The following is a 27,604-nucleotide window of genomic DNA, read 5'->3' as shown; positions in this document are numbered from 1 at the left end:
AGGAGGCTTTCAGATTTTATCCAGCCCTTATCATCAGAATAATGTCCTAAGTATTCATTATCTTCAACAGTAAGAACATACCTTCAACATCTGAGAGGTACCCAAGTATATAAAAAAAAAAGAACAAAAAAGAACAATAATCTATAGTGTTTTAAATTATTTTTAATTAACTTTATTTACAAATACTTTTTATCTTACATTATTTATGTAGTTTTATTAATTCAGAACTTCACTTGTAAGAAATTCCCTTACCATGTGGCAAATTAAAATATCAAATTATTTATTAATTTTGGTAAATGTCTGGTTTCTCAGATACTTCTGAATACAAGAATGTACTAATGTATATAAAGCTATAGGATAACTATAGATAAATGTCAAACATACTAACTATTGTTTGTCTTTTCACATGTATTTTTGATCTTCATTACTCAGTTTTATAATATAGAAAGTATATTTTCATGCATTTTTATCTCAACATTTTTAGACATTTTAATAAACAAATATGACATCAACAAGCAGAATTAACTGCATCATTTTTTAATGTTTGTTTGAAATTCTTTACAAAAGATAATTTTCCATTCATTGGGTGATATGAGGTCATTAATAGACCCTCAATTCCATTGATATATAGTACCATTGAATAATTAGCCCTGGTTGAAGGATAAAGTGCTAAATTAATCACATTTTCAAACATTTGAGGTATTAACCTTTTGGCATACCATGCTGTATTAAAGTTTCTACTAGAGAAACATTCAAAAAACAAATATGAAAACATTTTGATGAATATAATGTAAGAAAAGTAGATGAGAGACTTTAATAGTAATTGAAAACAAAAATTGACAAAAAGCTACTAAGTGGTGAAACTAATATTAATAAAATTGACAGATTCCTCCAATTAGTTTCAGGAAAATAGTAGAAATAATTGTAAGCCAGAACTTTGGTAATGTGAAAATTATACTATTGATCATCTTGGAGGCACTAGAATGATAGTACTAGTTGCAAATAAATTGAAAATCTAAGAGCAACTAATTTCCAATGATTGGATCCTGGAATAAAAAGTCAAGAATAAAATAATATAAATCTCTCTGAAAATTTATCTATAATAAGTTGTGTTATGGTTTCTATTGTTATAAGTTATCATGATCAAAAACAAGTTGGAGAGGAAAGAGTTTATTTCAGCTTCCAATTCCATTTCATAGTTCATCAGTGAGGGGAATCACTGCAGTAACTTCAGCAAAGCTGGTTCCTGGGAGAAGGAGCAGATGTATCAGCAATGGAGGGGTACTGCTTATAGCTTTCTCCTCGTGGTTGTTTATATTGCTTTCTTGTAGAAAAAGAACCATCAAAAGACAGGAAATCTAATAAAAGTTCCAACAAATTATTTTGTGGAGACTAGACATTGATTGTAAAACTATAAGAAAATGCAAAAGTCTCAGAGAACTCAGATAATTGAATTTCTTGGTATACAAAGTAGTGAAAAGTTACATCAGCATAAAAAAAGTCAACATGGCAAATCTGTTAAACTTATTCATAATCATCAAGTTTCTGAAGCAAACTATCTTAGACTTTAGTATATGCAGGAGTATTAACTAAATTGACTTTCTGGATGCAAAATTTTATTTAATGTTTTTAAGGCAAAATATTTATTGCTGTTCTATTCACAAGAGATATGTGGCTATGTGTTCCTCAACTGAAGAATTTGTAAAAAATTGTATTAAATACATACCTGGATGTGAATTTCCTGTAAAGAAAATGAAATCACAGAATTGACAGGTAAATAAATGGAACAGGAAAACATAATACAAAGTGGGGTCCGCAGACCAATAAAGAGAACACCACACACTCATTCTCACTGGAATGTCTTGACGTCAAAACTATGGCATGTGGTATATGTGCACGATATGCAGTTCAGATATAAACATAGATTTCTAAATTATGCTTTTATGTCAATTCAAAAGGCTTTCTGTGATCCAAGCAGCTTATTCACAAATCCACTGTTCACTTAAGACAAAATTACATGCAGTTCCTATGAGTTATAAAATCACCCCTAACTTTAAAACGTTTCGTTTGGAAAAAGGGAGCAAAATTAACTGACAAATAAAGTGCCAGAAAAAGTAGTGTTTGAGTCATTAGATGATAAATCATTATAAATGGCAAATCATGGTAAGTGGTTGGTTTGGACAGCAAATATACACATTGAGGGACACAGAAACGAAAGTCTGGTTTGTCTTTTTGCTAGATTCTAATAAATTGCAAACTGGGTCTAAACTCAAGCCAAGGCTATGTTAGCTATGCATCTTAACTTTTACACTCATCACAACCGAAGACTGTTGAGATTTGGCCAAAACTGAAAGTGACTGAGTAAAAAGAGCATTGGCCACTCACAAATGCATCCATTTGCTTCTGGGACATGTGCTTGGTTTATTTATCACATCTGATTCAGCTGAGGAACCTATAAGAAGAGAGATTATGGTACTACGTGTTCACCACTTCAGATAAATTTATTATATAAGACAGTGCCCTATAACTGGCAAACAACTAGCAAATACATGTTTATGTATGTGAAACAAAAACTCATTATTTAAATATATGTAAATATAATAGCCTGCTTGCTTTCTTGCTATATTTAACCCTGACAAAATATTATATGTAAGGTGAGATATACTGATGAAATAACTGAAGGCCAAGTTTTTGAAAGGTGTTTACCTGTGATCCTTTCCTATGAAAACAAGCAAACAAACAAACATCCTCAAAGCCAGATCACTGGATTCCCAGACTCAATATTAATATCCTGGAAGATCCACTACCTGATTTGAATATTTTTGTCCAAACCATAATTACACGCAAAAATAATTTTATAAAACAAGTAATGAATTTTATGAAATTATACATGAACTAAAATATATAGTTTATTATAATAATCCAAATTTCAAATGGTTTTTATATACAAATTTAGATTTAGCAAAAGCAATATTTCTCTTGAAAACTGTGCCTGCAAAACACAGTACAGACACCTTTTATTTGGTCCCAATTCAATAAAAATAAATTTTACACTTAAAGTCATAATAGTAATATTCTTATTTGAGCTGTTTGTATTAGTTGGATCATGATATAAAAATATCATTTGTCTTGAGAATTACATTTAGAAAGAACATGTCCATAGAGACTGAGATTTTAATTAAAACTGATTTCATTATCTTTTTGGTCTGTTGATTTGTTTAGGATTAGAACGAGTTTTGGAAAATAACATTTTTATCATTCCTTTAACATAGTTATATCTTTCATTGTGATGATTTTCTTCTAATACTTATTTAGAGTAGTTCTCATACAGTCTAATAATTTATATGATTTACCAATTTCAATGAAGTTCTCATTTAGAGAAAATGTTATATTACCACAGATCTACTCACAATATTCATGTACATGTTCTTTTTTTTCAAGTGAGCAACATGTGTAATCCCATAAATCATTGCAGGACTCTGGCTTTCTCATAGGTTAACAGGCAGCAGTTGACTAAGTGTTATAACCCTCAGTAATTCTGCCCTGAGGGTTATACAGGGCAGTACAGGTATGCAATGCCCCACTATTTGTATTTCTTATTAACTATTTTAAACACACTTAATTCTCAATGAGAAAAAATGAAATAATATGTAAATGGAAAATAAAAAAGAAAGAAGGAACAAAAGTAAACAAAAATATGTAAACAGGAGTAAGCTATTAATGAAATTAAAATCAAACCTAGTATAGGATTATTAGAGAACTGGGTTGTAGTGTATAGTTCTGCAAAGAACGGGGAATAGAAAACAATAAACTTAGGATTTCTTTGTATCTTTTCTTCTATATTGGGAAGATGGATGCTGTGTAACTTTCTCAGTTGCTTTCCACTTTAAGTTTTGAGTCAGTGGCTCTCACTGATCCTAGATCTTACCTACCAGACGAAGCTTACTGATCACTATTCCCCGGTCTTTGACTGCCCAGCACTGGGACTGCAGATGTGTGATATCCAGCCTGACTTTTGATGTACATGCCAGAATTAGAACTCAGGTATTCCTACTAGTTCCATAAGTTTATTATCACCTGAGCTATATCCTGAACTCCATTAGTAATATAGTAATACACAAACAATTGTTTCCACTTATATTATAACAAATATGGATATCCAGGTCTTGTTGGAGACAGATAATTCATGGAAATCTCACTTTTCATGTAAACATATATTTAATCAGAATTTTAGTTTGTCTGTATGCAAATAATCAGTAAGTACATTTAAAATGTGTAAATATTGTTGAGTTTATTTGAAACCAAACTCTAATAAATTCTAAAACAAAAAAATTTCACTCTAATTTTAAAACTAGAATTCCATTTATAAAATTCACCAACTTAAAAAATTATAATACCAATGTAAGAAACTAATAAAGCTTCATGAAACAAAAATACTACAATATAAACAAGTACTGTTTCTTTGAACTGCTAAAGTGTTCTGCAGTTTGCTTCATTTATTTAGAAATGAAGACAAGAAATATATGTTCTCTTAAATTCCAGGCTGTTTTCTTTATGGCATAAAGTTGAATCTGACTTTCACAAATTTACTTAAACCTCATAGACAGATCACAACACTACCCAAGATTTTCTTTTGAGGTTGAATGATTTTCAAAGCTATAGTTCCCTTTTGATCTGTACATGTGTCATGCATCATATATATATATAATATATGGTCTATATTGTTTATACTCTAATAACTTGATAATGAGGTGAAGCCATAATTTAAGGAGATTATTGGTGTCCTGAAATGATGTGCTTAGTTCAAGGGATTTTTGTAACAAATGTGTTTTTATTGTAGCCTATTGAACACTGTTTTCAGTAGCATACCAAAAGACATATAAATGAATGCTTTCGAACAAGTTAACGTATTGTTAATTATAATGCATTTCAAGTGTTTGTTCACAGTCAGCTTGGAAATTGAATTTAATTTGAAAGCTGAAACAGGTTATCACTTCTCAATGAAGTGCTCATGAATATGTAAATGTTAAGTATGAATTATAGGGTAGAGCTCTTTTCTCAGATCTTTATCTGTGAAGAAAAACATCAGACTGTTATTTTTAGGGGAAAAATAAGAGCCTAATACAGTGAAGGCTAAGTATTTATTGAGAAATCTATTTATCACAAATTAAGTGAAATGTAGGAAGAATGACTGATGCATCAGGAAAGTTAATTTGTATGTGGTTTAGTCAGTCTTTAATTACCTACAAGATTTTTCTCTTTGCTTGCTATTAACTGGTTGTAATAATACATGCCTTGCCTCCTTCCAATACCTGTTATAGAGAAAATAGAAATAAATATACTTGAAAGTTGTTTTTAAGGGCTTTGTAAGATACTAACTGAACACAGTACCTTATACTACCTGAAGAATTATTATATTTGATAGTCATATTGAGCATCAATAAACACAATATAAATATTTAAATAATAATCTGCCTGAGACTGTTAATAACTTGGAAAGAACAACAAAGCTTGAGTTTCGCATCTCTTTGCAATTTGAAAAGAGAAAATCTGTTAGAATTATTGAATATTTTCAAAGAGAGTGTGAGAAGTTTTGTTGAATTTCTCAGCAGTGTTTCTTCTTTGTACAGTATTGGTCCTTTGAGTTCCTACACAGACCTGGAAAGAAGAAAACACTGGAGTTAATGTGATTTAGTGAGGAATCTTTTCTGGAAGGGACAGCTACTCCCTCTCCTTCCCAGTTCAGGGATGGGTTGGAAAGGCTTAGCTGTAATTCTGTGCAGTGGAAGCAGCAACAGCTGGGGTTCCTCCCTCTGATGGAGACTGCCCCATTCCCTCTCCCTTCCCAGCTGATGAGAGTGTTTATTATTTATGATCATTAGATTACACTCATCCCTCAGCTTTTGGGCAGGTATACAAAAACAAGCCTGCACATCAATCTTCCGTTCCCTTCGTTTCCAGTCTACACATTCACACCTGCTTCTTTCTCATATCCATTAGACAGAGTTGGAATCCACAGATGGGCCTCGGTTGATGGAGGAAAGGAAAAACAAAATTTGGAAGAACAAAAGTCTACAGATAATTCCATAATCTTGCTAATATTTTTGGTTTAAAAAAAAAAGAAGAGGTAATCATTAGCACCTGATGGTCTACCACTGCTGCTGTCATTAGTGATGCTTAACTTCCAGCCAGTGTTTCAAGATGTGAATAAATTTGAAGCTGAAAGTACCAGAGATATAATTTACATGTGCAATCTGTTAAAAATTACGAGAAAGAAAATCAGCTTAAAATAGTAAGGAAAAAGTTTTATCAAAAGACTGATTTTTCTCTAAAAGATACTTTAGAAACATGAGCATGACAAATACCCAGGTTTTCCTGCAAGTTAACACAGCAAATAATCACAGTCCAATTCATGAGGGATATTCTATTGGAAGGAGTCCCTTTGATTTAAAAAAAAAAGGTATTTCCTCAACTATCAATGACATGAAAGCCTAAATTATACTATGTCTATTTTCTTCCTTTTTGATTTAAAAATATGTGTGTGAGAATATGTGTGTGTGTGTGTGTGTACTCATAAGTGTATGTGTGCATGTGTTTGCATATGTATGTGGGGGTACATGTGTTGTATAGCTAATGAGTTTGAAATATCTGTCTTCACAACCCCCATTGCAGCAGCAAGCACAAACTTACAAGCTGCCATACTTAATTTTGTTCATGCATGCTGGAGAGTTGAAATAAGGTCTTTCTGCCTGAACAAAGGGTTCTTTAGCAACTGATTGATGTTCCCAGTCCCATGAACTCTATTTATAGTCCTACATATGTGTACAAAATCACCCTAGTGATTGATTAATGCTTAGAACTTGACTGTATCATAGATTACTGTTAGCTGAATGGTTTTACTTTGCCAATGAAATGTGAATTATGATATTCTATCTTTATCTTTTACTTAAGAAATATAAAATTAAGTTAAACAAAATTTGACTTGGAATAACATCAATGAACACTAAAGCCATGTCTCTATCACCAAGGTCATATTTGAACAAAAAAAATATGTTAGACTAAAGGCACTCTAAGATAGCAATTTTTATTAAAGTCATAATTTAATGGGAGTCTTTCGACACAGACTTCAGCAGAATGTTCTATAGCTGCTGTGACATAAAGTTAAATCAGCAAATAAATCCATGATAAATAAATAAAATAATCCAAGAAAAATGAACACTTAAAAAGGAAGGCAAGTATCTGAGATAGGTAAGTCAACAACATAATTATGTAGACAGAAATATTAGATATTAATTCTGATAATGACTTCAGTCTGTCACCTATTTATATTCCTTTTTCTACTCACTTGTATTGAACTATGCCAAATTTATTATGAAATTAACCAAGGCACAAGCTCATTATTAATCATACAAAAGTACAAAAGGTTGTTTAGGACAATTTCTGAAAGTTTTGAAATTCTATTCTAGCCTCGAGCCAAAATTCATTTAACAATTATTCATGAAACTCAAGTCAGCAACTCAAACAACAGTTTTAAAAATAAAACATTGTACTACAATGTACTCCAATAATAGACTAATTTGATGCTTACCTGCTTGGGGCTGAGAGTGTGAAAATGTTAAGTGTTTGCTTTCTGTTGTCAAATCATTATGTTTTTACAAATGTAGAAAACTTTGCATACCAATTCCTCACACAATAGTCCTAACTCTGAGGTGAGGCAGTTCAGGCAGCATTTGTTGGCGATGCATGGGCTGATAAAATGCATGTGTAGAGAATCTATAACTGAGGCAGAAATATAGTTGCACAAGAGAGAGCAGGCTAGACCTCCCAGAAATACCTCAGAATCTTGTATGTTTTATTTGCAATTAATGTTGGTCATCACACACTCAGCCATAACTATTTTTTTCAAAACATCTTATTAGGTTTATGAAAGACAGTATATGGGATAAATAATTCACAGTGTGAAAGCTTTTATTCATCAGATGTAATTGTTGGCTCAGTGGTTTACTGCTAAATAAGTTTACCCTTACTAGCACTTTCTGAAGTTTGACTCGATAGTTCAACTCAGCTCTTCTCGATAGTTCAACTCCTCATTATGCTGACTGATTCAAACTGGCTACTCTTATCTTCTCACTGAGTTGTTCTGCTTTGCAACATTACTTCTGAGCTCTACTAACTGCACCAACGTAACTCTTCTGCACTTAACTGAACTCAGTGGAACTGATTGACTCTCCCTGCTTATTCTATTGCTGTCCTGTCCTTTCTCCTGAGAGTTGAGGGTTTCTCCTGTGAATTATGCTAATAAATCTAGCACTGACATGCCATGTTATCTGCTTCTCAATTATATTTCCCTTTCAAACATGGCTGCTCTATTTTACAAATTAATTTTACCTTCATTATTAGAGATTAAATATGTGTACTGTGGATATGTCTATGTTGCAGCCTAAAGTTGTGTCTTTATTCCTTTTAGATAAGACAGACCTAGAAGGTCTTTGTATGTGATATCATGTGAGAGCAGATGTATTAATGGATTGAAGCTACTCTGCACCTCAGTTCAAGAAGCTGTTAGCTTAACAAGGATTTATCAGAAACAGTGTGCATTTGGGTAAAAAGCAGACAGCAAGTTATAAAGAATGTTAAAATATAAGACCTATGATTGACTTTAAATTACATTGTATTCAATCTCTAATAAACTCCACAGAGGACAAATGTGACTCACACTTAAAATAGTTTTAATGGTAAGTTTTAACTACACTTTTATTTTGTAGATAACCTGTATTCACTGAAGTACATGTTCCCTTAAATGTTATATTGTAGAATTATTCCATACTTGTAAAGTACATTTATTGTGGGAAATGAAACATTGAACAAGCCATTAACTCTGTCAGACAATATTGAGAAACAAAAATAAGAACTTATGACTTCACTGGATAAAATATTGTCACTGTTGGATTATGAACAATATATTTAATCCACTGAACAGTTATCTCAGAAAAGGCATAAAAGTAGTTGAGTCCAATTTAACTTTTATAACTTACCAGAGCTGTGATTGAGGGGACACGTGGTGTCTAAGCTGAGGATCTTAAATACTGGTAACTTTTTTGTTGCTTTGTTCATTTTTGCTTTTTTTTCAAAAAAGTTCTTTTTCATACAATAGATGCTGATCACAATTTTCCATCCGTGTCTTCATAGAACCTCCTAACCCATCCAACTCTATACCATTTCTTTCTCTTTCTCTTTAGAAAGCAAAGAAGCAAACAAACAAATAATTATAAAACTAGTGGGAAAAAACAAGTTAAAAACATAGAGAAAATACAACAAAACTGTTAAGACGTAAAATCAGAAACCATTATATACAAGCAAATGTCCAAGAAGACAAAAAGTACCCAAACAAAGCAACATGATTCAAAACATTTCTACAAGAACATCATCGTGTTCATATGTATTGGCCATTCACCTCTGGACTTGGGGCCTCTCTTATATGTCATTAAAATATCTGCTGATACTCCATAGGACAGAACTAATTCTACCTTTGAAAGCACATGACAGTTAGAGATATTTTTTTTCATTAGAAATGGGTGCTTGAATCCATTTGCCCTTCTTAGTGATGGTACTCTTGTTGGTTGAACCTGTGAAGGTCCCATGAATGCTGTCACAGTCTCTGTGAGTTCTTATTTACATCAATCCTGTCATGTCTGAATGACACTATTCCTCTGGAGTCATTTATTCCTCTGGACCATATAATTCTTCCAACTCCTCTTCTGAGTAGTTTCCTGAGCCCTTACAACTGGTTTTTGGTGAAACATCCCCTATATGACTGAGAGAGACAGGGCAGAGGTTCTTCCATCTTTTATTCTTGCAGATTGAAGTAGAATTTGATCTCCTTGATGTAGAATCCTGGGGAAAGTTACCAAATTCTATCTTAGAAACAAAAGGATAAGATGCCTTAGCTAACTTAGCTTCTGTTAAATAGCCTGCTTGTACAACTTATTGCTCCAGCTAACTGCTTATCTTAGATGTTACTAAACTTGTTGCTTATACAAAGTACCACCTATAGCTGCCTAACTAGATGACAGGACTTGGTTTCTTCCTTTATAAACCCTGTCAGTACTACAGTTATGACATATTTCTATGGCATATTTCTAGCTCCAAATGAGTGAAATAAAGACTTTCAGGTGGCTATAAGTTGGGTTTGAGTGGTCACTTCTGGTGGGGTGCTCATAATAATAGTTCCAAAATCGTTTATTCACTAAATTTTGTCAAGTTATGTTTCTCTGTGTTAATTTCTATCTATACCATTATGAAGCTTCTCTGATAAAGGACTATGGAGGATTCTACAACATATGACCCACTTTGGGAAACACTTTTCTAAATATAGAAACATTGAACCAATGTTCTCTCACTAATGAAATTCTTTAAGGTGAAATAGCATAAAATAATAAATGTTTAGAGAAGCTACCATCTTCCAAGGTCTTAAGAAATCATGTGATATTGAAATTGGAGCAATGTTTCAATTACATATGATGGAATATATATACACTTTTATTATTGTTAAGTGTAGTTTATGCAGCATTAGTTAATTCATATTTGTGTGCAGCCATGTTTTCTGTGCATGTCCAGAAAATTTTCATCTTCCTACGTCTGGTCTTCCAGAAGAAACTATTTAAACAGTAACTGTTCTGTTAGCTCTTAGAAGCCATAATATTGCCTGTCTAAAGTAATTAATCAAATTCATATTGTACCTTTTAGTTTGGATTATATTTTGCTTTCATTTCAAGACAGTAGCATCCTCAAATATGATGTAGTATGGTGATATTTGCCTTACACTCCCCTCCCTCATTTTTCTCCTCTTCCTGCCTGCTCTTTTCTTCCTAACACATACCTCATGCGTGCTCAGATCCTTTTGGTTCCTTTCTTTCACCTATTCATCCCTCTGCTGATTGTTGATCTTGCCTTCCCCCCTCTCTCTCCTTCCTTCCTTTCTTTTTTCTTTCTTTTCTTCTTTCCTTGCTTCCTCCTCCCCATCCTGACTTTCATTGCAGACAGCCATAGCTGCCATCAACTTACACGATTGCCAATATTCTTATGATCATGTCCTATACAGGTGGCAGAACTCCACTGAACTATACCATTCACCACTTCTTACCTCCCTCAGTTCTTCTACCCCTCTTCTGATATGTTTTCTGGTATCTTAATAGAGTGAAATAGACCTACTTAGACCAAGCACTTAAGAGTCACTTATTCTCATAATTTGTCTGCTTTTGTGTTCTGAATTTTTCCTTTGCCTACTGATAAATGAGGACTCTCAGATAGCATAGAAGTTTAGAAAACAGTTTAATTGCATGTACCTTTGGCACAATAGTTTTAAATTTTTCTATAAGAACTTTGACCTCCCTTGCCATATGCTTTTTATTAATTTTAATTGCCAGCATTTTTTGTGCAAAACTCATTCCTTAATTTAAAATGATTGTTTGAATAAAGGTGTCTATAGCGTGTAGCTGGGCTAAAGAGATCCTTCAGTCCTTGGACTTGGAATCAAAAGGAGACAAAGGTTTAGGAAGAGGATGCCATTTGGTAGGTGGATCTTGAGAGCAGAACAATTGGAGCCAGCCAATTTGGGTAGGCACTGCCCAGGCAGAACATTAAAAGTGTTTTCTCAGTATTATTGAAAAGGAAACAGACAAAATAGCCCAGAGGGTATACATTTGCCCAGCTCTAGTACTTTAAATTTTTATTATAAATCAAGGATTTGTGTCTTTTATTTGGGAACTAGAAGATATAAAGTAGTGTAAAACTCCCAAATAATATTTATCACAACAATCTGCCAGTTACTTATTCTCTTCAGGTTGCCCAATGTGTTGCTGTCTTTTAAATTCAAAGACTCAAGTTAAAAATGAGGGAAGAAATATGTGTTAATATGGATGAAAATAACACTGGAGGAGATATAATAATCTCAGAATTATACTATAATATTATTAATAAAACTCATGTAAACTGTTTTAATGAAAATTATAGACAGCATACAAGATATATACCAAAGTGCTATTTGATTAGAATTTTATTTGTTTTAAAGACTGCAGATCCAAAGGAAACATCTCTCAGATTTATTCTGGTTAAAATGAAGTGGTGTGTTTTCTCTACACAAATAGACTCTATTCTGAACTTGATGCAGTAGATTGTGGAATAATGTAATCAGTTTCATAAGTACAAATACCAATTTCACATATTTTTAAAAGCTGATGAACTAGAGATATAGTGCATAAATAATGATATGATTATAATAATGGTGTTGGTGTGTTAGCTAGAACAAAGCAGGCATGTCAAAAGAGTTATTTTGTAAAACATAGGTAGAAACTTTGTTATTTTGGGCAAGAAATGTGCTACATTTTAAAAATTATTTTTATTCACAGGTAACATATGGACAAGTATGGAATGAAGGTACTGAATACAGTAAAAATGCTGTATACAGCTAAACTTATGAGTTTAGCAGATATTTATTTATAGAAACATACGATCATAAGTTGAAGCTTGTATTCTATATATCAATTTTCTAAAGATTGGGAGATGCAACATTTTAAGGTAATGAAAGTATCTACAAATATTAGGAAAGAATTTTTTGTGTAAAGAAAATATTGCTTGTCTACTAAAATTGGTATTTCTTAAGCCAAGCTAATTAAATAGTTTATTTTATTATAATTTGAAATATACATATGAGCTTTTTGATTTAAGAAAGTTTAGCATCACATTCCTATACTTATATAATTTAATGATATTCATACTTTAAGGGTCTTTTTATGAAGAATTGACACTTGACATCTAGATTTCTTTAATTATTCACTTACATGTTTTAAAAAAAAAATCTTCAAAAGGTAAACTAGTTATCAGTGACAAGCTATTCTCAATTTAATCAAAGATATACCAAGTCTCTTTGATCTGATGAACAATAGTTTAAAAAAGGGAAAAATCCAGGTTTGGACTGATTGATTAAACACTGTTTCTCAATGTTCTATCATTTCAGAGATACAAATTCAACTTAATCAGGATTAAACTTCAAATTAAATTGAACCTCTAACCTTCAGTTATATTTTCACTTTTGTACCAATTTTTCATGCTACATTTATATTTACATTGCTTTAATATTTTTTTATTGTGGAAAAATAATAAAAGTTGTTTTAATCAGTAAAATAATTTTAAGTCACAATTCATTGAAAAAAGGGTTGTATTTTTTAGTCAAGTTGCATATGAATGACTATAGAAGCCATAAATAACAGAAAAAAAAACATAGACTAGTCATCTTTTAAATATTTATAAAACAATGTTTCAATTAATGAACATAATTCTGCTTACTCAGATATTAAAATATTAGCTTAAATTTCTAGCACCCTGAATAGAATATTGTCATCTAAATCAATCTATGGCATACTATGTATTATACACACATTTATTTTACTATTATATCAGTAAAGTTGTCGCATAAACTGTCAAATTATAGAATAATTTTTGAACAATTCTCAGCAGTAAGTAACAAGTGTAATATAGCTCAACAGGATCTCCTCTTCCTGGATAAATGTATTTTCAAGCTATCAAAGCTGCATTCACATACACTTTAAAATTCCTTAAATTGCTTTGCTTGTAAGAGTCTCTTTTTATTTAGAAGTAACTTGAAATGACCAACGTGGGAGGTGTAAATTTATTTTAAAATCAAATTTACTGACTTTCTAAAAAATCTGAGTGAATATAGTTTCACTCTTTGTAAAAAATTAGTGAGAATCACAAGACTGAAAGAAACATCCTATAAGATCAGTGCCAACTTTATGGATTTATTTTTTTTTAATTTACCACCTGCATTATTTTTATTGGTAGGTTCCTGAACCCCAGAACAAATGTCTAATTGAGGTGCCTATTAACTTACCAAAGGAGATGCTAGCCTTATCTTCCAGCAGCACTCTTTAATAGTGGCTTCTTCCAGCACTTTTACTTTCACCCTCAAACCTCTCTGTCCCAGCGGCTGGATTTCATCTTTCCGTCATGAGCTTGATGCCTATATAACAGCCATTTGGCTACACTGTACTGTATACCACACCACTCCTCTTGGTCTGAAGCTCCTCTCTTGCTTTCCTTCCCCATCTCTCCTCTCATGGTCCAGTTTAGTCATCAGCCATGTTTATCCTGGACTCTTGCCTCTGTCTGCTTTCTCCTTATATCTGCAATAAGACTCTTCTCCATACTTTTGGAAGAGTCAACTCCTCCTTTTACTTCAGTTTTCATCCATCTGATGCCAAAATTCAGAGAGTGGCATAAAGGAGTTCCTTTCTGCAAGAGACTCCAAACCATCTGCTAATTTGACTTTCCTAAGGCATGAAGAGATTGTTTGTTTCTGTTAGCTTCTGCCACCCACCATATTTGTTTCTATATTCTGCAGTCTGTCTTTTCAGCTGCTTCTTCCCTCCTTGGGCTCTAAGCATTCATTTCTTCTCAGCTCCTCAGTTGATGTCCTTTCTCAGTCTCCTTATGCGCCTGCTACACATTTCAGGGCACTGACTACATGATCATGTCCCTACTGCAACCTTCTGGATGCCCACCATCTGGGTATTTCTAGAACACTCACTATGTGTGTGCATCCCTTCCATATCCCATGGCCCAATGATGTGAGCAACCCTCCTCTCACTAAGACACTTACTCCCCTCTCTCTTTGGAGTCTTTCCTTTTCCCATTTCTATTAAATGCCTCCCCCAGGCCATCTCTTCTGCTTTCTTCTCTGCTAGCTCCTCTACACGTATTTCTCCTTCTCTAGTAGGTAAATATCACCATGACACTGCCAGCTTTCTCTGGTTTTACAACAAACATCACATTTATGTGCTAGGACACTTCTCTCAACCTACCAGGCCCCTGTCATATGGAAAAGGGATGCTTCTCCTTTGTGATTTGAACTATTTCTCCCCGAGATTGAAACTTGTGTCGCCATCACACTTAGCTCTTTGGATCCCTCCTCACCTCGCTCAGCCCTTTCGAGCAAGTTCCTCATCTCCCTCTAGATGCAGCCTGCTAAGACCTCCCAGCCTCTCTATGCCCTCCAGAGAGCCTATGGCACGTTTCTTATTGTTACACCCCAACCTTGGAGCTAACGCTCTATTTCACTAAGTGTCTTCAATTTACCACTCTTGAAAATATTTTATCTCTGTAATTTCTCTATGCACTGTTTTCAAGAAATATTTTCAAGATTATTGGGTCAATGTTCTCCTAACTATGGATTTGCAAATATATTAGGTATGGATAAACAGTCTACAAAAATCTATGACAAAAAACGTATAATAAAAGGTTTAGAACTAAAATTCCTATTCATGGATAGTCTTAATTTGCTACAACATATACAAATAAAGAAATTTAAATAAAGAACAATATATACATATGTTCATTATATATTATAATATATAAATATGTACATATATACACTAAATAATATATGAGCTTTAAACATTTCTACATTCTGCTCAAATTCATAGAAACATTTCCCTATCCTATTTGTCTTTGTTTTTTTAAAAAAATTCAAGCATGCCAGGCCTAGATGCTTCTAATAGAATTTCCAGCCTTTCTGAGACTTTGCATCCTGGATTGTGCCAAAGCGGATCTTTCCAGGTAGTCCAGGCTCACAGACTGTGCCAATATGGCCTGCACTTCCCTAGCCCTACATGGTCCTACAGATCTCGGACAGCTAGTAATACCACCTGCACTCGCCCACCTCCTTTCTCTCTTCCTGGCCTTGACATGCATTTCAGATTTCTTGGGTCCCCAACAACAATGTCCAATATCAGCAGGAAGAAGTCCTAGAAAACATTACATCCCCTCCTAAGTATCAATAAAGATTCTGGAATGTTAGGTCTCAGTGAACCTGGGACAAGTCTCATTCAGTACCTGTGGTGCCTTGCCAGTTCTTCTCATCCCACACCCTACCATGATCCTGTATATCCCTGGGGCTGGAATTCTGCTTCCCTTCCCCTAGCCTGATACCTATATAACAGCTATATTGACTATGTCTATCTCTAGCTCTCTTGGCATCCCCAGGCATCCTCTCTTGGTCAGCAGCATTTTTCTTGCTTTCCCTCTCCTGCTCTTGCCATGGTCTGGTTTATTGCCCCAGCCATGTTTAGTCCAGAGTCTTCCCTCTACAGTAAAAATCTTCTTTGTACATTAAAAGTAGTTAGGCCATCCTCTCTTTCTTTTTTCTTTCTTTTTTTTTTTTCATCTTAGTACCATTATAGATATGCTCATAGGTATGTCTGCATGGAAATAACAAATCCAGTCAAGTTAACAGTTATGATTAACCATTACATTTTTGAATCTGTATAACATATTAAAGCAAAAATCAAGGAATTCATTATGGACTAGAGAACTATAAGCAAGAGAAAATCATAGAATATTAATTATATAAGTAATTTGTTCACTATGAATTGCTAACCTGTCAAGGAATTTGACAGTTAACTTGGGAGAAATAATGTTTTACCCAGGTATTAAAAGTAGTGAACAGATGTAGAGAAGAGTGCAGTTGGCAAGCACCAAGAGGATATGCAGTATGAGACAATAAAGGCTCATTTTAATAGAACGTATAAGTACCAAAGTTATGTATGCCTGTAATTCTAAAAGATCCTGAGGCTAACCTGGTGTCTAGTGAATCTCTGCCTGACACAAACCTATAAAACCAATGAAGCAACTAACCAGTAAAAACCTAATAAATAACAAGTCAATGCTATGATGTTTGTGGCCTGAATTTCAGAGCTTGTAACAATTTCAATGATTAATATGTGGATTCTGGAAATTCTAGAAGTATAGAAAAGCAGAAGTGTGAACCCACAGAGAAAAAACAGTTCTATTTTCGAGTAGTTTCCTGACAGGGCAAGACAGTGCAGAGGTTCCCCCATATTGGACTGTTGCTGAGACTATTTCAGGTTTAAATAGTAATTTTTTATTGGATATTTTACTTATTTGCATTTCAAATGTTATGCCCACTTCTGGTTTCCCCTCTGGAAACCCCCTTCCTCTGCTTCTATGAGGCTACTCCCCCAACCACACACCCACTCTTGCCTCCCCACCCTGGCATTCCCTTATACAGCAGCATCAAGTTTCATAGGATGGAGGGCCTCTGCTCCTGTTGATGCCCAACAAGGCATCCTGTGTTAAACATGCAGCTGGAGCCATGGGTCCCTCCATGTGTACTCTCTGGTCAGTGGTTTAGTCCCTGGGAGCTCTGGGGGGGGGGGGTCTGGTTGGTTGATATTGTTGTTTGTCCTATGGGATTGCAAACTCCTTAAATAGAATTGTACCTCCTTGATATAGAATCCTTTAGAAAATTACCCAACTCTATTCTAGACCCCCAGTTCAAGATGTCTCAGCTAACTTTGTTTCTGTCAAACTATCTTCTTGCACAGAAACCCAACCCTGAATTAGCTGTGTACTTATTTTAGCTTCTATTGAAATGCTTGTTTTTTAGAACTTCCACCTACTTTGCAGAATGAGATACCAGCATATAGATTTCGCCTTTTAAAGGTCTTAGGTCTTAATGAGTGTAGCGCCATTTAGGCTCTGAATACATCAGAGTAGTCTCATCCAGCTGGATGATAGACTTTCAGTTATCCATAAACTGTGTCTGTGTGCTCATCTCTGATGGACTCTGCTCAACAGTATGACTTGTAACTTTAGCAATAATCATTGCAAGTAAGCTATTCAGTATATGAGCATGTGCTAATATATATATATAGATAGATATATAGATATATAGATATATATGCCCATATTTGTGTATATGTGAATATGTGGGAGGTGATATGTACTTCCAACACCTTCAACTCTATTGATATGTATATTTAGGAAACTAAAAGTAAGATTTATACATCGACATTAGCTTGTATATCTCAAGTAATAAGATAAAAAGGTATACATTTTTAAAGGTATTTGACTGGAAATAACTATGAAATAGAATTTTATTTATCATTAATTTATGAAGTTTGTAATTGTTAATTGCTGTGCAAGGTATTTTGAAGTCAACTTGAAACTAGCTAGAGTAATCAGAGAGGAGGGAACCTCGATTGAAAAACAAGTCTATGTAATATTAGTCTACACAGGTGTGTCTATAGGACATTTTTTAATTAGTGTTGGATGGGAAGGTCTATCCCATTGTAAGTTCCTGCCATCCCTGGAGTGGTAGACATGGGATCTATAAGAAAGCAAGTTAAGCAAGCCATGAAGAGGAAGCAAGTAAGCAACACTCCTCCATTGCCTCTGCATCAGTTCTTGCCTCCAGGTTCCTATCCTGCTGGTGTTTGTGTTCCTTTGGTGATAAAGTATCATATGGAATTATAAGCTGAATTCATCCCCTTTTTCATAAACTTGCTTTTCCCCCACTTTGTGGCATGATATTTCCTCATAGCAATAAAAACCCTAATTAAGACCACTGTCAAACACCCCAAAAGGCAATGCTATTGTCTGTGTCACAAAATGCCCGTCTGGGCTCAGCACTGGCTGAATTCTAACGGCATATGTGGAGGATTGATTGTGGAGTGAGAAATGCTTACACTCTGCATTCTTCAAGTACCTGTGAAACAATTCTCTGTCTGCCAGGAAGAGACATCACTTAAAATCTTTGCTTGAAGCAGATATGGTAATTGAGGCATATGGGTATTTTTTTAGCATATACTCATAATACATATCAAAGCTGGGACTAAAATCTGGGCTCCTTTGGTTCCTATTAGAAGGTACCTGTAATGCATATTAAAGATACTACCCTCTTCTGGCTCACAAACCTCCCCTTTACCCTAAACTTTCATATTCACTCACTTCTATCCAATGCTTCCCCATTCTCTTTAAAGCCGCCACAGGCTGCCTTTCTTCACTCCTATCTGCATCCTTAGAGAGGAAGCCATGGCTCCTTTGGATTTGCCCAAATGCTTCTGGCTCTTATCTCTTTTCCATGAGAGAGATAGCCACATGGTAGTTTCAAATATACAGTCTTCCCACCAATGGGACAAAGGCAGTCTAGTGTGGTGGTTTCACTGAGCATTCACCTATAGTGTGCCTCGTAGCATTCAAAACTCTTTATAAATATTCACTCATATAACACTCTCAATGGCCTTAGAAGACAGATGCCATATTTTTCTCACCTTTGTAGATGAAGAAACTGAGGCACAGAAAGATTAGGAAATATGTCTCAGAAATAGTAAAGGGTGTATCTAAGATTGAAATTCCCTTGTTCAAATCCTAGAGCTCACTTTTAAAAAATTCATAAGCATGAATCAGAGAGATGAGTGTAAATCAGAAAACTCTGAAGAAAAAGAAGCATAAATAAATGGATTGATTCTTCTGTTGTTATTTTTTGTTAGCCTTAATGTCCCAAACCAATGTTCAAAATGCTACAATCTGAGTATTTTTAGTACTGATTTGTCTACACACTGGAAAAATGTCATACTAAAATGAACATCCCAATGCCTTGAAAATTATAACATGCTTTATAATTTAAAACCTATAGTTATATGATTTATAATAATATAATTAAAATAATATATTTATAAAATTATCTTTAGAGCTTTTACATGAAATACATAAGCAAAATAATTGCATATTCAGGTACATATCTTTACCCAGGACATTTCATTATGTGTATGGAACTATTCAATACACGAAAAAATTCTCTAACACACCTAATCTCACCTATATTAAGGGGTTAAGGTATGTATATATATATATATATATATATATATATACATACATACATACATTATTAGAACAGGATGCTCGGTCAGTTGAGTTAGAAAGAATATTGTGGCCTTAATCAAAATCTAGTAACTCCTTGAACCTAAGTTTGTGATTTGTTGAGTGTGCATATTTAGAATGACTTTCTCCTGTAAAACATCTTCTTAAGAGTAAAGCTAAGTGGTTAGATCCACCAGTGATTGTGAAGGTAGCAATGTGAGGAAAAACAATCACAATGTAGAATATAATAAGAGATCAAATCTCTCTCTCTCTTAGAAAACAATTCAATCACCTTTTCTACAATAATCTCAGACTCAGAACACATTTTTATTACAGAATTAAATCTTCATTTGGATATAGTTGTACGCACACCTATGTTTGCAAAGCATTTCCTCATATGAGTGGCAGCAGTCTTCTTTAATTTTTATTATTTTATGTCATGGAAGCTTACACATTTAGCTCTGTTATTGGTTCCACTTTAATTTTCATAGTTTTTAGGCATTTTTCACTATGGTGCTATGAATATTCTCATAATTAAAGACATTCTTACATATTTTCTTGTATTATATCTTCATAAATGTACTTCAATATGCTTCTGCACATTTACCATGCAAACTCTCTTCTATGGTCTGATTCTGAAATATTACCTTATATTTTAAATGGATCAATTGTATTTGCATTTGTATCTACTGAATATATAAATCATCTTTAACTAGGTTTATACAAGCTCTGCAGTGTCACGTCAAATATCTAATATTCTAGAATCTAAAACAATTCTTTTTTGTTATTGAAATACCAAAATTTCTGTGTAATAAGACCAATGTACTTCTGGTCTCTAAAAATATATTTGAACTTTAAAAAACATCTGGAAAAGTTTGAATAGACTTTGAATATTTTATTCATTTAAAATGAGATAAACTGTAATTTTATGGACATTATCTTTATTAGGTACTTAGTTTTTGGCACTGCGAATTATTATTTCATAATAATTGGTCTTTAGAGATTTCATGAATAACTTTAAGAGTTCTGACAGCCTTTAATTTTAAACAAATCTCTAACCTCATGAAGGATTTCAAATTTATTAAAAATAATTTTTAACACTTGAAAATTTTCTTTATTACTCCTACCTCCGAACCTGATTCCTAATTTGCATGTTTTCATCCTTGTGTTTTTCTGTGAATGTCAGAAGATAGTTTCTCTTTTAATTATATTTTACTAAAGTATAGTTTTAACTTGTTAAATCTATTTTTGATATGATGGCATTTATGTATTATATGAAGATATTCATTTTTTTCTTTGTAAAATAAATGCCTAATAACTATTGCTTAGTCCTTCAGCGAACCATATTGATAAAATGACTGTTTCCAATTTGTTTTTGTCCTTGCCATACGATTGCCATGGACAAACTATTGAATTGTTCTCATGTGCAGCTTTCTGTCACTACTTGAAAAACAGACTTTTTTATTATGACCAGAGAAAATGGTGATACAGTGGCTACATTTTCAATTTGTTAAAATTTTCACCATGGTCTTAATATTTGATCATCTTTTGAATGCTTCACAGGTGTTACAATAGGGTACATAGTTTAAAATGTGGTATCAAATAAAACAAACTGGTAAAATTATTATATAAACAAATGAAGTATTTTGTATATATGTAGTAAATTACGTATGTTTTTGTAAGGAAAACTATGAAACATGGATGAAACAAAATGAGAAACTAATGATTAGAGAAAGAATTCACATTAAAGGATAGGAAGACTCAATACTGCTAAGGCAGATTATCAACTTAATACAGTGAGTCAATACAATGCCAAAAAAAATTCCTATCCATTACTTGCCAGATGTAAGGAAATTGGATATAAAGTTAATAGAGGGAAAACAGACCCAGAATAGTCGATGAAATATTGTAGGAGAAAAACAAAGCACAGTCACATGTTTAATATATATACAATAGTAAGACAGTGTGCTATTGGCAAAAAAATAAAGTAAGCCAATAGAAGAGGATAGAAATCTCAGAAAAGTCAGATCATAAATCAACAACAAAATCCATAAATCCAGAGTTTAAGATGGCAACACAATTGATCCATTTTACTTTTGTTAGCAAAATAATAATCCATTTTTAAAAGAAGAGAAATCTCCAGAGAATGAGAAAGAATGATTCTGAATGGGGAAAAAAAGGTGTATGTAATTGTATTGTATGCAATTATATCAGATGTTATGCCCAATAAGCAGCCTGATTGAAAATTATCATACAGAGCCTGCCATATTCTTCAGGAAACAATGTGTACAGGTTTCAAATAGGCATGTGAAAATATGTTCTACATCAAGTATCCTTAGTGATGATGTATGAAGAAATGTTTATTCTTCCTTGCCTGTTTGTTCTTGCATTGCAAGCACATCCATTCATTCATTAGCATTGGAACCTATATCTTCAGGATTTCTTCATATACAGAACACCATCTGAGACACCTAGGCTTGTAGGACTGAGCAACTCCTAGATTCTTGGACTTTCCATTTACAGCTAGCCATTAATGCATTAATTATATGGCAGCCTGTAAGTCATTCTAATAAATTCTTTTCCTTCTTTGTTCCTTCCTTTCTTCCTATCTGTCTGTCTATATAGATACCTATCTATCTCTATCTATACTTCTACCTCTCTGCCTCTATATAACTATACCATCTTTATTCTTATACCTAATCCATATCTAATCTGTAGCTCTATCACTATATGTAATCTAAATCTTTGTCTATAGCAGTATTTAATCTATCTCTATCTAATCTGTATCTACATTACCTATAATTGTATCTGTCTATTTATCTCCACATATCTATCTCTATCTATATATCTATAGCATCTATATCTATATCACCTCTATCTATCTCTATCTCCATCTCCATCTCCATCTCCATCTCCATCTCCATCTCCATCTCCATCTCCATCTCCATCTCCATCTCTATCTCTATTCTGAGAAGGGTTCAATTCATTATTTCTGTGACCATTTCTGTGACCATAGAGAAACCTTACTAATATACTCCCTAAGGTTTTGTCTTCTTATCTGTTTCTAGAATATAACCTACCATACTTTATAATGCTATGGGTACATGCCATTGTACATTTTCTATATCTATAAAAGGCAAGATATAGCAGGCGTGAGTCAGTATGTTCTGACTAGCAGTCTGCAATGGTCCATGAATATTCAGCAGCTGTTTCTGTATTTTCTAATCCCAGAACCTGCCTGACACCTGTAAATACAAACCAGGCGACCAGGGCAGCCAATGGCTGGTTCCCACTGCTTGGGACTAGACAGACCTAGTGGATATGGGATGAGAGTATGAAGGCCTTCCCAATTACTATAATAAACAAATCTGTTTCTGCTTCTAACATGACTCTCAGAGTGTGAGTAGTTGATTTCCTGTCTTGTTACCCCTTACCCGCCAAAGGCTGTCACTGGGGCCAGAGCAAAATATCTGAATTGCATCTTCATATAAGTATGGACCTTAGGAGATACTACTGTGTCAGTACAAATTCATTGATTATAGCTAAAGGACAGTTTGTTAATAGAGAGTCTCTGTATGTGTGGAGTAAAGGGACAAGCAATCTATGTACTTTGTATTCAATTTTATGTGATTCTAAATATGTCCTTGAATATAGTTGTTAGTCATGTGTACACATATACACATATACAAATGAATGCACACTCCCAAATAAAAATAAACTGCAATATGGACTATACCCATGATTTATAGAGATGTATATTCTAAAACTAATTCATAGCATATTCATGTTTCACTACTTTGTAAGTCTGTTTTTTAACTGAAACTACACAAAAAGTACCCATATTTTGCATTAAATTTACAAGAATAAACTAAATATATTAATTGATTTTATTATTGCAATTCATTTTTAAAACAACTAATGCCCCTTTAAGATCAAATTAAATAAAAAATATTACCACTTTTGGAATATTATAACTATAAAATGTATTTATACCTATTTTAAATATTTTGAATGATTCATAAGTCCTGGCTTATATTTTTTCTAACCCTTTCATTTTGGGACTCAAATATTTTCCTCTATCAAGTTAGAGCACAAAATAATACCTTACGTATCTCAAACCATATTTTAAAAAGCTTGTCCTTGCTATTTTCTTTTAATTGCCATTAGGTTGAGTTTCCAAACTCTTTCTTGGTATGAGTGATTGCTTTTATACTAAAACACCTGTAATAGTTCAAGAAGGACAAAGTCAATATGCCATTGGGAGAAATATTTTACCTTATGTTCTATTTGATTTTATCTTCATTATTGTTTTATAATGCAATCATGTTTACTGCTGATTTTAAATTTCTGCAAAAACAATACTAGCACTATAAATAATTTGAATGTTTTTGTACTTCAGTAATGAATGTAGTGATTCACAGATTTATAAATTTTTCTCATTCGAACTTTTGTCACTTGGCAAAATATCCTTCAGTACAGTTTGTAACCTGGCAGATGGAACTTGGAGCTCTTATCCAGCTGCCTAATACCTCTGCCAAGAGAATTCTTTGAACACACCCATAAATTTTTGGTGTAAATAATGACACTGGTGACAAAACATTATTCATTCAATAGTTCACTTAAATTTTTAAATCAAATTTTATATATGTCAGAGGATTTTTCTATAAATCTCAAGAGATTATAAAAGAAACTTCACTATGAATCAGAAAGTCCTACTAAAAACACAATCAATAAAAATGCAGAGCTGTTGAGCCCAGTCCATATGGGACATCATAAAACACCTTCCACACCAATTGCTCAGGAAACAGTGTTAAAGAAGAGGAACAAAGATAATATGAAGAGAGTTTTCTGTGAGATTCATCTACTATGTAATACCAGAAGCTACCCCCATAAAATTCCACCAACAAGTCAATACAAGGACAACATCAATGTGCTTACAAAGAGGATGGAGAAAAGGACAGGAGTCCTCAACCCTACACACACACACACACACACACACACACTCACACACACATACACATTCACACACACACACACACACACACAGAGAGAGAGAGAGAGAGAGAGAGAGAGAGAGAGAGAGAGAGAGAGAGAGAAACAAACAAAGAAACAAAACTAAAGGCAACTGAGAAATGCTTGCTACAGGAAAGGTAGTTGTACCCAGGAAAAAGTATACTAACTGTTTATCTGGTGTCAAATAACCAGCCCTGAAAACATGCATAAAAGTAACGTTATATGAACTGACTGGGTTATATTTAAGGATATACAAGAAGGAGGAGGAGGAGGAGGAGGAGGAGGAGGAAGAGGAGGAGGAGGAGGAGGAGGAGGAGGAGGAGGAGGAGAAGGAGAAGAAGAAGAAGAAGAAGAAGAAGAAGAAGAAGAAGAAGAAGAAGAAGAAGAAGAAGAAGAAGAAGAAGAAGAAGAAGAAGAAGAAGAAGCAACCATGACTATGAAGAGAGGAGAGGGATGATGTTTGGAGGAAGGAAAGAATAGGAGGAAATGTAATTATATCATTTCAAAACCTTATTGAATAAAACAATCAGCAATACAGTGCAAAATAAGTCCTTGTCTTCAATCCATGAATACCTTATAAGCTATATTCACCTATTAATTCCTTATTGCTTATAAGTCTCTTCTCACCAAATGTTAAATGCCATAAAAACCTGAACCCTTGGTGAGAAGATACTGGTAGATGCATGGCGATATTAAATGGTGTGGTCAGAAGCCTCTTCACTGAGAAGGAAAAACAAGGAAATGCCTCCATGGGAAATAACGTTACTCTGGGCTAGGCATGTATTTGAGCAACAATGATGTCGATGTCCAGAGGCAAAGAGAAGTGGTGCTTTTCACTTCTTTTGGTCACAAATGAGACAGCAGTAACTGGTGCCAGATATGAGAACAGAAGGAAAAAAATGTGAAATAAATTTTACTTTGAGGTTTTCAGGTCCCTGGTACAAGTATGATGTAGACAAATATTGGTTCTACTTAGGGTAATTAGGCAAGCTAATTAAAAGCAATTAACCCAGCTTCCACCTACAAAATGAAGGAGTCTACAGCTATAGCTAGCTCATTTTAGATCTAGTGGAAGCTTCTGCTGGAAAAAGACCCTTCAGCTAATTTGTCCTGCTGCTGTGCTAATTGGAACTCAGTTGAATGAAATAACAATATTGCAGAGGGAAGTTCTTCTACTAAAAAGAAAGTCATCTATTTCGACAGTTACCACGGCTGCAGTAGTCTTTTTATAACTTTATGACTGAATTTTATATTATTAAGTCTATTCATATGTACTATGACAACTCTGCAAAACAATACCTAATTCCTCTTAAAGTACTAGAGTAATCTTAATAAAAGGGAAAGAAGAAATAAAAAGCAATCTTGAAGAGATTTAAAATATTTCACCTTATTGTTCTGTGCTTTCAGAGCACTTGGATAGTTTATGTTGTTTATATAGAAGTAGTGTACATTTGTAAGTGTGAGATACGTACAAAACTCTATATGCAAATAATATATTAAATTGGTGAGCTATGAATATTCAATTTTAGACCTATACTGCGCTAAGAAATATTTTAGTATCATTCTGATTTAACAAAAAAACAAAAGTCTGTCAGTCAGTATCTGTCCACAAACACACCAACCTATGCATGTATAGAAACCAGAAAAAAAAGCAAAAACCTCTTAAATCTTGCTCTTTGATGTTCTTTTTACATAGTTTTTTTTCTATTATAAAGAAGAACTTTTGGTTTTAATTCGGTTTGTCCATCTATTATATATTCACCTGATAGTCAGGGCTGAAGTAAGGGTGACAGGCACAACAGTAATGCTGGCACATTTAAGAAAGTAAGTGGAGCAAGGAAATACAGATTAATAAGCCAAATAAAATTTCTCCAATAAATACACATTAGCCTGACCTTGTGTGTAAACTTCATAATTTCAAGATGAATTGCTATAATTCATTTCAGAGAAAAGTGAATGATATATGTGGAAAAGCAAAAATCTCACCAACATGATTGCCTAAACATAAGCAGAACAAGAACAATGAAAGAAGTTAAAAAAAAAGTATACATGTATTTTTATAGATGATAGTTATGGGAGGAATTGGTAAAACAATTATCTTCACTTTATGAAGTGCTTTGTATATGCTTGTCCCAGAGAATAGCGCTATTAGGAGGTGTGGCCTTGTTGGAGTAGGTTTGGCCTCCTTGTTAGAGGAAGTATGGTTTGTCACATGAGACCTTCCTTTTTTTTTAATTTATTGATATATTTATTTATATTTCAAATGATTTCCCCTTTTCTGGATCCCCACTCCCAGAAAGTCCCATCAGTCCCCTTCCCTCCCCCTGTTTCCCCACCCAACCCTTCCCACTTCCCTGTTCTGATTTTGCTCTATACTGCTTCACTGAGTCTTTCCAGAACAAGGGGCCACTCCTCTGTTCTTCATGGACTTCATTTGATGTGTGGATTATGTTTTGGGCATTCCAGTTTTCTAGGTTAATATCCACTTATTAGTGAGTGCATACCCTGATTCATCTTTTGAGCCTGGGTTACCTCACTTAGTATGATGTTCTCCAGCTCCATCCATTTGCCTAAGAGTTTCATGAATTCATTGTTGCTAATGGCTGAATAGTACTCCATTGTGTAGATATACCACATTTTTTGCATCCACTCTTCTGTTGAGGGATACCTGGGTTCTTTCCAACTTCTGGCAATTATAAATAGGGCTGCTATGAACATAGTGGAACATGTATCCTTATTACATGCTGGGGAATCTTTTGGGTATATGCCCAGGAGTGGTATAGCAGGATCAAACAACCCTATTAAAAAATGGGGTACAGATCTAAACAAAGAATTCTCACCTGAAGAACTTCGG

This window comes from Apodemus sylvaticus, chromosome 18 (genome assembly GCF_947179515.1).
Source record: "Apodemus sylvaticus chromosome 18, mApoSyl1.1, whole genome shotgun sequence".
Lineage (NCBI taxonomy): Eukaryota > Metazoa > Chordata > Mammalia > Rodentia > Muridae > Apodemus > Apodemus sylvaticus.
Note: the sequence above shows the minus strand (reverse complement) of the source record.